The sequence below is a fragment of the Mesocricetus auratus genome, unplaced genomic scaffold, assembly GCF_017639785.1.
Source record: "Mesocricetus auratus isolate SY011 unplaced genomic scaffold, BCM_Maur_2.0 Super-Scaffold_100013, whole genome shotgun sequence".
In the NCBI taxonomy this organism is placed as follows: domain Eukaryota; kingdom Metazoa; phylum Chordata; class Mammalia; order Rodentia; family Cricetidae; genus Mesocricetus; species Mesocricetus auratus.
Window position 1 is genome coordinate 36,650,720 of NW_024429196.1, and position 13,432 is coordinate 36,664,151.

A 13,432-nucleotide genomic window follows, 5' to 3' on the forward strand; every position below is an offset into this window, starting at 1 on the left:
GAGGAAGGAAAGAACTGATTCCACAAAGATGCATTTGACCTCTGCACATGAACCATGGCAAACATCACTCCATTCAAAAAGATGCAGATACATAGTGATAATAATGTTTTCTTCTTCAAGAAGTGTGAGCATCAGCAAACATGATATCCCTGCTGTTCTGGGAATGAAATTGGCAGTGTTACTAAACTTGAGTGTTTGGGAGCCCAGCAAGATAGTTCAGCAGGTAAAAGGTGCTTGCCACCAAGTCTGACAACTGGTTTAGTCCCCAGGACCCAGATGGTGGAAGGAGAGAACTGAATCCTGCAAGTTGTCCTCTGACCTCCTCATGTACAGCATGGCACACATGTACCCATGCCCACACACTAAATATAACAATTAAGTTTTTAAAATCTTTGTATTTAAAGGCTAGTTTGTTGTTGGTTTTGGTGTTGTTTTTACTATTTCATTGAGTTATATTGGAGTGACTCTATCATTCCCACTTACTGATGATGAAACCCAGGCTCAAAAAGGTTAAAGGGCTTGCCTGAAATTATGGGAGTTGTAGGTATGTCTCCTGGGATTGTGCCTGGCTCCCTAGCTTCCTGTTCTAGCCCATTCTGCTGCTCTGGAACAAAGCAAAAGTGATGGCCCAGTTCATTTTGTGCAAGAAAACCACACACGTCAAAACTAAGCAGTCATCTGAGGCAGTATTAGTTATTTCCTTGCAAACTTAAAGGGACGAAATTGAATTTTAAAACCATGTCTAGGAATAAAGTTAAATAACATAGCATTACCTAACATTCACAGGACCCTGGATATAAGTAAGTACTGAAAATTGTAATGTTTTCTTTTCTATCTTGTTTCTAATCTTTTAATTATTTTTCATAAAATACATTTTAATTATGTTAGCCCCTTTTCTCAACTCTTCCCAGGCCCTCCCCCCACCTTTCTACCCACCCAACTTTATGTTCTTTCTTTCCCTCTCTTAAAAAAAACAACAAAAACAAAATAAGAAACAACAACAGCTAAAACAAAAAATTCAAATTCAAAACAAAAAGGCAAAAGAGCAGTAAGACAAAAACACCACCAAAACAAAGCAAAATGAAACAAAATACCATTGAGTTCATTTTGTGTTGGCCAACTACTCCTGGGCATAAAGTCTTCCCTGGAGTATGGTAGTATTTTCTAAAGTCAAGCCTCTGTTAAATATTTGTGAAGAAAACTCACATTGAAATCATATCAAATCTTAAACATATAAAAATAGTATAAAACTGAATCAATGAACTCAATGACTAAAAACTTACAATGTGAGATTACAGCTCAATTTACCCTTTTAAAATCTATCCTTTAGTAATGATCTAAGAGTGGTTAGTCCTTCTCTCTAGTCATATAAAGAAAAAAGGAAAAAAGGTAAGGGACTGGATAGATTAGCAATTTAAAACAATTTACAGAAGATGGGAGTTTGGTTCTCAGTACCCACATTATCATCCTACAAGCATCTATAATTCCAGCTCCAAGGATCTGATGTCCTCTCCTGGCCTCTAAAGACACCTGTAGTGACATGTGTATATGCAAAGACATACACAGGTAAACAATATTTTTTAATCTTTAAAAAGGTTAAAGTTCAGCTAGCTGTTTTATTGATATTAAAAATCACCCAGCAAGGCCAGGCAGTGGTGGTGCACATCTTTAATCTCAGCACTTGGGAGGCAGAGGCAGGCAGAGTTCTGTGAGTTTGAGGTTAGCCTAGTATACAGAGCAAGTTCCAGGACAGGCTCCAAAGCTACACAGAGAAATCCTGTCTCAAGAAACAAACAAACAAAAAAATCACCCAGCTAACCAGAGGATCAACATCAGTGATATCATCTTCCAAATAGTCTGTGGTGAGTGTCACATGGATTAAAATAAAAATTACACAATCTCAGCTTGATATGTCTCTGGAGATAGCTGATAAAAGGAGCCACTCTAACAGTCTGATTCTCTGGACAGTTTGGAAATGTCACAGCAAATAATGAGGACCTTTGGAGTGATGGAACAAATTGATGAACCCTGTCAGAGCTGAGCTGTGTTTTTCTCAGTTTCAAAAGATTTGCTGGGAGTACTCCCACAGCTCTGATCATTCTAAATAATAGATCTAGCAATTTCCTCTCTCATTAGATGAAATTAAAGCTCCCTGAAAATTTCAAAGCATGTTTCGCTTGAGAAAGCTGATTTTAAAATCTTGAGTTGATGAGGAGGCCTCTAAGAAAGTTGCTGCTGTCTCGAATATCCAGTGTTAACATCTGAATAACTTCTGTAAACATTGGCCCACAAAGAAAGGAAGCTGGGGCATCAGGCATTGTTAAAATGTTGGGTTTTCCAGTTAACACTTGTGAGAGTTTGGGCTGGACTTATTTCCTCTGAGTTTAATTTTATTGCTCAGTGGGCGATATGCTGCACTAGGGTATCCTAATCTTGAAGCACCATGTTTGGAAAAGGATCCACATCATATGTGATGCTTGGAGATGTTCTCAATTGTGCTGGTGGCTACTGATGCAGCATGTGAGGTTTCCATACTACTGTGTCCCCCAGAAGAACTAAAGTCAGGACATGGGGTAGAGCTTTGCTGCTTCAAGCAGGGCCTGAGATTTACAGATTCATAGATATCTTTCAGTGAAATGGCTGGTACCTCATTACCACTTGTAATGGTAGGGCCTCTTACCCTAAAATCTAAGCTGTTATATACTAGCACATCTTCTCTCATTATATAGTAGAACAATTGTATTGACATGTTGGCATTCGATGGATAATAAAGGAATATTCAGAATAACTATATACCTACATATTTCAAAGGTGAACTTTAATAAATTCTGAGGAAGATATAACCTACCAAAATCTGTGCAAAGAGAACTAGCTAATGCTAGTAAGAATCACATTATAGCTTTTGAAGATGTGGAATAGGTGATTAACCACCCCCAACAGAAGGCAGCCAGCCTAGATGGTCTTCCTTTAGCAAGAAATGGTACAAAATGTCTATATTTTAATATCTTCAACAACAACAACAAAAAACCAAGAGCAGAATGAATACTTCCTAACTCATTCTGTGAAATTAGTATTAACCTTATGCAAAACTCCAAATATTTTCTAGAAAGGAAAAATGTAGCCCAAGTCTCTTAAACATAGATGTAAAACTCAACAGAATGTGAGCAAATAAATATGACACTATATTGAAACAATTATTCAACAAACATGACCAAGTGTTAATTATTCCAGGTATCTGGTACTTATTTAAAGTCCAAAATCAATTACTGTATTATTTTATTTACAAGACTAAGAAGTTACTATAGCAATATATGCATTAAAAACAGAACAAATTTGAGTGTCAATCTGATTTTAAATAACTATCAAAAAGTATAATAGAGGATAATTTCATCTTAATTTAGGACATGAACAATAAAACTAAAATGAAATCACACTTAACAGAGAGAACTCAACAGTCTCCCTCTAAGACTAAGAACAAGGCATTGTGTGTCTTCTCACCACTCTTGATGAACAGAGCTCTGAAAGTGAAGCCAACACAATATGACAAGAGAAGGAAATTGGATGTATGCAGGCCAAGACAGGAGACACAAAACTTCCTTTGTTTCCAGGTATATGCTTGTCCATGTAGAAGAACACCAGACTGAGTAACAAATGATCCTAAAATCAATAGACAATTGCAGAAAGTCTGTAGAGCATACTAGAATAAAAAAGCTATCTGGATTTTTTATGTAAATAAACAATGAATTACTGGATTTTGAAATCAGAAACACAAATACCATCTACATTAGCACAAAATAAATAGTTACAAATAGATGAAAATATTTGTAAGATATATTTGAAGAAAACTGTAAATACTTCACTGAATTTAGATTCTAGCATTTGCTTCATTTCTTTACAACCCCTTTCAGAGATCCATTCATATTGATTCATATTGTATGAAATAGTTAGTTGTATAAAAATAATCTTGTGGCTGAAGTGATGGCTTAGTGGTTAAGAGCACTTACTGCTATTTTGGAGAGACCCCAAGTACCATTTCCAGCACCTACATGTTGTCTTACTGTAATTCCAGTTCTAGGAGATCTGATGCACTCTTCTGGCCTCTATAGTGACAGGCATACACATACATGCAGTCAAATACCCATAAACATAAAACGACATTATAAAAATATATTTACAGATAGATCTGTGAACACTGGTAAGATATCCTCATGGTTTTTAATAGAAAATAGTAGACTTTGCCATTATGGAAGGTTTTTTTTAGGTGGTATTGTGTCTTCTTAGAAACATCATCAACCATCTACCTGATCATTTCTATAGCCATAGATCTAAGCCATATGACTCAGGCAAAGTTTGTCAGTCTCTCTGAAAACTTTATTATTAAATGGAATATTAATCGTGTTTCTCTAATTGATTAATAATGAACAATAGCTAACATAGTACTTTAAATTTAGTTCCTTATACATAGTAAATACTTGTTAGCCACTAGTTGTTGTTGTTGTTTTTGAATCATATCAGTGCTGCAAGGGCAAAATTATCATGTCATTTCTACAAATAAGATATTACATGGGATTTTTCCAGCACTGCTATCTTTCTATTGTTTCATTAATAGGTATCTATGATACTCAAGGTCAAAGAAGATTCTAGTAGGACAAATTTTTGAACTTGGGAAGTACACAGATGTTACCAGTGACAAAAACCCACATATCATGTAAAAATTAGGTAAATTGGTTATTGTCATTGTAAACGGAGAAAAAGAAAATGCAACTGAGAAAATATTCAAAACTACTTCTAGGGGCTAGAGAGATGACTCAGTTGTTGAGTTTGCTGCTCTCACAGGGGACTGGAGTTTGGCTCCCAGCACCTATTGTCAGGCATCTCACAACTGACTGTAACTCCAGCTCCAGGGAACGCAACAATCTATCCTGGTTTCGGTGGATATGCTCATGTACAAAAAGAAACAATTCAAATTTAATAAAATATTTTCTAAAAATAAATAAAAACTAACCCAAATTCACAAATGAAAATACTATTAAGATGGCCATACTCTATAAATCAAGCTACAGAATGCATGCAGTCCTTAAAAGTTAAACTCACTATTTTCTATCAATGTAAGCCTTATGCTAACATAAAAATAACAAAATAGAAAAATTTTAAAAGTCTATGAAAATGTAAAGAAGCCTAATAGAAAGAAAAAACCAAAAGCATCTCAAATAAGAACTAAGTACAATTTAATTTGATTCACTATTATGTACCGTAGTATAAATACAAGGATAGGCAGATAGATTCACAGACTAAAAGGAGCATGCTAGAAATAACCCTCACATACATAGTCAACTGACTTTGGATAAGTATATTCAGTTGACAGTTCAATGGTAGGCATGGTAGAAAAGAAAAGTCTGAAAGTCTGTTTTATCAAATGGAACTGCATTACTCATAGGAAATAAATAATCAACTAGATGGTGAAATAAATAATAAACAAATAAAAAAAACTAGTATGTGGCACCTGTGCCATGAGCAAGTATAGTGTTTCAGGCAATAGCCTGGAGATTTAAATGAAAGACACAATGTCCGGTTGTTTGTGCTAAGAGAATGCAATTGTGTGTTTTTCCTGCAAGGAGGGAACAGCCTTATATATAGACTTACAGCACAGTGGAGAAACCCTGGGTGTATTTTTTCATAATAAGAGGTTGATGCCAGTGGGGCAAGGCTGGGGCTGTAAGCCAGGACTAGAAAACAGAATACACCTGTGGTTATTGGCTGACAAGCAACTCAGAGACCCCATGGGGGCTGAGGCCCAACACTGGTATAGGACAGACACACATCTACAGGCAAAAAAATAAGTCAACTAGGGCTACAGCCTATACTACATGTAAAAATGAACTCAAATATACAGGCCTAGATATAAGAGCTAAACCTACTAAAACCACTAGAAGAAAACAGAACAAATATTCACAATTACTGCTCAGGCAATGTTGTCTTAGACATGACACCCAAAATACAACTGTTGTGCCACACCAAAAAAAAAAATGCGTCAAAAGACATCAAAATTTTCCACTTGGTATAACACTACAAAAAAGACAAAGAAAAAAAAACAGAACAGGAGAAAACCCTTCCAAGTCACAGACTCCAAAAGGCAATCATGACTGCTGTTTGAACGTCTGAACAACTGAATCATAAAAATACAAACAGAAATTGGAACATGGGTGAATGATCTGAGCAGACACTTCTCCAGTTCCTATGTATGGGTGACCAATAACACATGAGAAAATATTCAGTCTCATTGGGTATAATGCAAATCAAAACCACAGAGATCACTTCACACTCAGGAAGATTGCTAATGACAGAAAGAAATAAGAACCAATACTGGTAAGAATGTGGGGAAATGGGAGTCCCCCAGCTATGCTGATGCAAATGTCATGTAGTTGAGGCTTTGGATAGAGTTTGGAACTTACTCAGAATGTTAACAGGGCATGATCCATGAGCCAGTATTTGCTGTCTGTGGTGGGTACTTTTGGAGCAAGAAGTTCAAGACTTCATATTGGAGAGTATGTCTGAAATCAAAGAATTGATAAGGAATTCAGACATTAAAGTATCATAGGCTGCTTTTATGTATGTGCAAACTGTCAGTTCTATGGGAAGCAAATGCTCATTGAATCTTTACCAATACCAGCATTGGTTTGGTTAAATTTGTCTTGATATTTTGCCTGCTCAGGCAATTGTAATTTATGTCCTATTTTTAATCCAACTAGACTTTTCTATTTGCCTTTGACATTGTTATCTTAGCATTTTGATAACCACAGGATGGTAGTTGGCTTTTCTTTCCTGTGAAAGTGTAGAGGTTTACTTACGCAGTTGAATCTTTAGGTAACAAAGACCTGTATTCTTCACAGGTCTCTGTACTCTGACCAGAACTCCCTGATGTCTGAACCACTAGATGGAGAGAGAGATTTTGATTTCAACATACCTGCTGTGCACTCAAAAAATTCACAACCAATCTGGGTAGTTTCTATTGTCTGTGAATGCTCCTCAATCTGTCTCTACCATTACTGTCAGATATTTTCGTCAGATCCATCTCTGCCAGCCCCGTCTCTTAGGATTTAATTGTTCTCAATCATTTCTACATCTGATATTGTCTACTTATTGTTATTTCTCTAGCATTGACTCCATCTCTGCCACCAACTCATTCTCTGCCATCACCTCTATTTCTACAATTATCTGTCACTGGCTCTGTCTTTTCAATATCGTTATTTCTGTCATCTCTCTCACTCTCATCTCTATTTCATTGTTTCTTTAGTATATCTTATCTTTTCTTACTCAAAATTATTTATACTTCCCCCCCAAAAAACCTCAAAATCCTATTTCATTGCATGCATATATGAAATTACCAATAAAGAAAATAAGTTTTAAAGTGGCAGCTAAAGCACATGGTACTTTATTCACATCTGTGGGGTTAGTTCGCTATAGTATTGCCACGGGAAGCTACATCAGTTTAGGGAGAAGATTTCTTATTTGTCCAGAATTGTCTCATAGCAGACAAATGTGACAGTAACTTCCCTGAGTACCCCAGTCGAATACATCAGGATTTTCTCTGTGCTCCAGTAGAAGGCAAATGGTAAATGCAGCACTCTGGGGGCTGCTACATGGTGTCTAGCTGATGAACGCCAGAAATCACCTTATGCCACCTGATATCCCACACAGTTTGAATTAATCCTAATGTTGTACAGTAAGTGCTGGGGAAAAGCTGAGATGCATACCCTGCCTCACTAACCACAAGCCCACCCCCAGATCCCAATTCAAGCCTGCCTACAGGACATTACTGATATTGAGGCTACTGCCTGTCTGTCTAATCAGGTCATATGAATCCTTGTGTGTATATCAGGGAGGACCTAGGATGGAGAGCAAATTGCCCTGTTCTTCTCTGTATCTTTTTAATTTCTGTCAGAAAGGTAAGGCACAAGGTGCTTGGTTTGTAGTTGGGGAATTAATCATTGCAGTGTGCCTATGGAAAGCTACAAGCAGCTTGAGGATAAATTTTCAAATTTGTCCAGATGTGTCTTATAGCAGAAAGGTTAGAAAGCAAGAGTACACTGCTTGTTCACTCAGTATCTAGAATGTTCATCTGTATTATTACACTTGTTCCCCAGTACCCAAATGGACAGAGTGGACTGTCTGAGCACTGCATGGAACCATAGTGCAGTCAGTGTGGCAACTAGCATCATGACAATGAATGACAAATGTGTATTCATGTACTATTCCTGTGCAGATCAAGGTTTTGAGAACAAACCAAGTCCCAGGAAAGCTGAGTAGTCTGTCCAGAGACTGAGAACCAGTAACAGAGTTGAACCCCAACTCTGACCAAAACACCCTATCTATCCACTCTTGCCTGGGAGCCAACATCAAAACAGAGGCAAGCAGCTCCTAGCAAATCTTTCTGCTTTTGAAATGACTTTAAGGACCTAGGAAAGTCCTAGAGTACCCCATGACTCAGCCCGAATACCCCAAAGACTCATTCAGAGCATGCCCCAGACTGAGCCAGAGTACCACATAAGGCTTAACTGATTCTCTTGTCTTCATTTAACGCTGCAGTGTACACTTTAGGTTGGGGAGCAGTCTTCTGACTTGGGCTGGGTTGAGTTGCACTGAATTGTGCTTACACAAGCAAGTTTCCTCTTTTTCTCCCTACCTCCTTTCCTTTAAGGACTAAATAGTGTGACCCTGTAGATCTTATGAAATCTGACAAGATAATGTTGGGAATAAGATTAACCATAATTTGCCTGCCTCTTTCTCTCTTCCCCTCCAACTCTGCAGTTCTCTTGTTCTCCCCCAAACGCCCATCCCACCCCCTTATACAATCAGAATACATCGTCCATTCTAAATGTCTAAGACCATGTGCTAACACTTCCCATCCAACTCTCTCATATGCAGCTAGGCACCTCCATGGTGACTTGTTCTAGAATGTTCCACTAAAATTTGAAACCACAATTATACTGATAGGAAAGGTAAGTAGTTTTGGTAAGGAGAAAATCATATTGATATTTGCACAAAATAATCCCAAGAATGAGATTGTGAAGGGGAAGATATTTAAATATTCTAAACTTGCAATACAAATCCACTGACCTTTCTATGAATTTGTTTAATAATTACTCTGGCATTTTCCTAATTAATTGAATTGGAAAAGTAGTCAGAAAGTTTGTGTAGTCCCTGTTAACTAATTCTTTCTGAAGTTGAAAGCCTTGTTAAAGCAACTCTTATTTTAACAAGGACAACTCTTAAAAGGAGAATCACATCAACTATGAAAACTCAGCTGTGGGGGTGCTGTGTCCATCCCTGCCTCTCTGCTTCCCTTAGGGTTCTGCCAAGGAATGCGTACATTTCTGGCCCAATTTCAATTCCTTGGTCATGAGAATCCTGCTGTTGGAAGTCCAAGACTTCACTAGGGTTTAAGAACACAAGGCCTCACCCATGTCCCTAAGAATCTCACCTCATCACTGAGGAGGAATGAGCAGTCAAATGACTTGGGTTTGCCTCTCATGGCCTTCCATTCTGTCAACACTCCACAGAAATGCCTCTAGCTAACAGGCAATAGAATTAAATAGACCATAAGTGTGCTATGTAACAGGGGCATGATGATCATAAACAGCAGCTGCTCCATTTGCTCCTAAACCCAGGAATTTAGGGGAGGGTTGTTTGCCTCCAGGACCAAACCACAGCAGGATTGCAGCAAGTGTCTTACTAGCTCTACTAAAGTCCCTGGGGGTGGGGTACAAAGTGTGAGACTCCCAAGCCTCAAGATATAGAACTACATCTGTCTGTCTACACCTTCTTCCACTGACAGTCACTTGGCCTGATTTTTGCTTTGATGTGGTTTCTTCTGACTAATGCATGGCTTCTGCCAATTCCTTTGGGAGTACCTCTGGGACATATCTACATACTACATTAAAATTTCTGCCGTGAGGAAACATAATGGCTGGTCATCAGACCAGAGACATCTCTGTAGGGATAATCTTCACAAAACTGTTCACAGACTGCTGACATATATGAAGTCCATGAAAACTGTTCATGGGTCTTCCTTGAGTTCAGCCTATAAAATACCAACTTTGGGTCCATAACTGATTCCTATATCAACCATTACTCCAACCACTGCACTTCATGCAGCATCCCAGAGTATGCCAGGAAGTTCTTTTGACCTTTATGCACAGAGCTAAACTGTGGCATTTTATTTGTTTGTTGGTTTGCTTGTTTGGGGTTTGTGCCTCTGTGTGTGTGTGTGTGTGTGTGTGTGTGTGTGTGTGTGTGTGTGTGTGTGTGTATTGCCATGATGCATATATGAAAGAGGACAACTTGTGGGAGTCTCAGGGATCAAACTCAGATGGTCAGGTTTGGAAGCAAACACCCTTTCTTGCTGACCCAGCTTGTAAGGCCAGAACTTAGCTGCGGAAGGACAAATAGCTCAAGCTTCTCAGACTACTCTGTTTGAACAATGGGTATGTTACTTGGAGTGTTCTGTACCTGTTCTTTCTCCCTTTACCTCTCCCTTTCCCTCCCTCACTCCCCTCTCCCCTTCCTTCCTTTCCATACTTCTGGCCTCTCTTCCTTTCCTTTTTCCTTCTTCTCTCCACTTCCTCCTCCCTCTTCTATTTCCCTCCTTCATCCCTTTAAACACCACAATGCCTTATCTACACTCACAGAGACCTAGCTCTCACTTCACTTAATTTTCAGATTCTTCGACACTTCCATCATCTATTAATAAACTACCATTCTCTCAGTTGTTATGTATGCCCTATGATTTCAGACCATGATGGTAAAAAATACCACTGGCTTTTTTTACCTGTGTCCACAACCCTGCTGTAAGAGAGGCTAAATAAATAACAATGACAGAGTGCATGCTACATGTATAAATCTATTTATTCTTTGACAAAGCCCTTGTATGCTCCAGTACCATTCCTACCTCTCAGTTTAAGTGGTTGTCAATCACCCAGTGACTGTATTAGGAAAGTCAGGTTCCAGGTGACCCGAGTTAAATCCAAGTGAACCATCTGCTAGAAGAACTGACTCCTGCCAGGCCCCCATATGTGTGCTGTGATGTACACATGCACATATAATAAATAAATGTAAAAGTTTTAATGGATCAAAGGAGACTATACATAAAATATGCTTAATACAGAGTCTGAAAAGTAAATGGCCACAAATAGCAGTCCATCATTATTGTCTGAGCTCTATCATTATGCAAATAGCATGTCAGCCTTTAATATTAAATAAATAGCAACTATTATGTATTTGTATTAAATAACAACACACCAAACAGCAACCATACAACAGAAAGGCAGATGCAGCCTACAGCCACCCTCCATCTTAGGATCTCACAGTGATCTAGGCACCTAAACAAGAGATCTACAAAAGCAGTGATGTCATGGAGAAGACAGAAGCACAGTGACGGGTTGATATGAACTGAATACTGGGAGCTGATAGCTCACCCAGCAAGTCAGAAGGAACCTTGAAGAATAAAAACAGAAGGTCAGCCGAGCATTGGCGCATGCTTTTATTCCCAGCACTCGGGAGGCAGAGGCAGGCGGATCTCTGTCAGTTTGAGGCCAGTCTGGTCTACAGAGTGAGTTCCAGGACAGCCTCCAAAACAATACAGAAAAACCCTGTCTCAAAAAATAAAAAAAGAGAATGGGAGGTCTAATGGTGGGTAAAACCATGCAAATTGTACAGGAGAATGGAGGAGACATCTACATGCCTTCATGAAGAACAGAAGCATGGGTTTTCTGAGTTTTCTTTACCAAATGCTTTGTTTCAACTACCATTCAAGGAACATAGTTTCTAAACTGAGCCTTCTTAAATGCTCAGGACTTGATGAGCTATCTGCTTTTACAGGCTATCCTAATTTCCTAACCCCACAGAGGCCAGAATGAAGTGAAGCTTCAAATAAATACTTCACATATTTTACTGACCATAAATATATGCATGCTCACCTCAAATCCACATGCCTAGAAATACATGACAGTGAGGGGTTATGGAAATGGCTCAGTGGGAAAAAGCGCTTGCCTCAAGAGCATGAGGACCTGAGTTCCAATTCCTGGAACCTACATTAAAGGATGGGCATGATGGCACACAGTAGTGATCTCATTGTGTGGTGATATTTTGTTTGTATTTTAACAAATAAAGTTTGCCTGAAGATCAGGGTGAGGAGCTAGCTACTAGTTAGCCATAGAGGCCAGGCAATGGTGGCACACGCCTTTAATCCCAGCACTTGGGAGGCAGAGGTAGGTAGGCAGATATCTGAGTTCAAGGCCACCCTGAACTACAGTAGATTGATCCAGCCTAAAAGAAAAACAGAGCCAGGCAGTGGTGGTTCACACCTTTAATCCCAGCACTTGGGAGTCCCACACCTTTAATCCTAGCACTATGTAGGCAGAGACAGGAGTGACGTATCTGAGAAGAGAGAGAGGAATATAAAGTGGGAGGAGACAGGCGTTCATGCTATTCAGTCTGAGGATTCCTGGAGACAGGATTGTTCATTCAGTATGAGGATAGAGGTAAGAACTAGTGACTGGCTGCTCGGTTTCTCTGATCTTATAGCATTTACACCTATATCTGGCTCCAGGTTTTTATTATTAAGACCAATTAGAATCCATGCTACATCTCATTAGTGTGTAGATGGGAGACAAAGGATAGTTGAACTCCGAAAATGTCAAGCCATCTAACCTGGAAGCACCAGCTCAATAAGAGACCCTGTCTCAAACAAATGATAAAAAGTGCTTGAGCATCAAAACCCAAGGTTTTCCTCCAATTTATGCATACACACAAATGCACACACAGAAAGAGACACAGAGATAGAGAGAGAGAGACAGACAGACAGAGGGGGGGGAGGTAGAGCACACTGTTATTTTCAGAATCCTTCTAAGGACCCTACTAAGGCCATCATCCTTACACATTTCATGTGTAAGACCTTGGCATCAAAGCACCGGGCACCGAACCGAATCCTCTGCCCAAGGACGGGGCCAGACCACTGGATGCAAATGCAAGAGGCGATTTATTGGGTACACAGGCACCTGCGGATGCTACTGCAACTCGGGTGCAGAGCATACCGGGCTTGTAGGGAGTACACTATTTATAGAGTTTTAATGGTTACATAAGTATCAGCATAGCAACAGGTATTTTATTGGCTACTTAAGCATGGGCTGAGATCATCTTGGGGGTAGGGGTAGTTGCCAAGGACTAGGTTTCCTACATGAAAGACCCCGGCATGCTTCAGCAATTAGTATCCGGGTCCCATGACTGCTATAGTGATCAGACACAATTGAGGGCCAGGGTAGTTGCCAAGGACTAAGTTTTCTAGTATTGTCATATGAAAGTTCCCAGCACACTTCAGCAATTATTATCTGGGTCCCATGATTGCTATAGTGATCAGAGACATCCTGTTTTGAGG

The 13,432-nt window shown here is 39.2% G+C and overlaps 1 long non-coding RNA gene across 1 annotated transcript in view; it reads right to left on the bottom strand.

The window, feature by feature from the left end:
• LOC110341191 overlaps positions 1-13,432 on the bottom strand; it is a 74,821-nt gene that overhangs the window by 48,414 nt on the left and 12,975 nt on the right. The window contains exon 2 of the long non-coding RNA XR_002383069.1: positions 6,453-6,551. This is a non-coding gene — a long non-coding RNA (uncharacterized LOC110341191). The remainder of the gene's footprint in view (positions 1-6,452; positions 6,552-13,432) is intronic.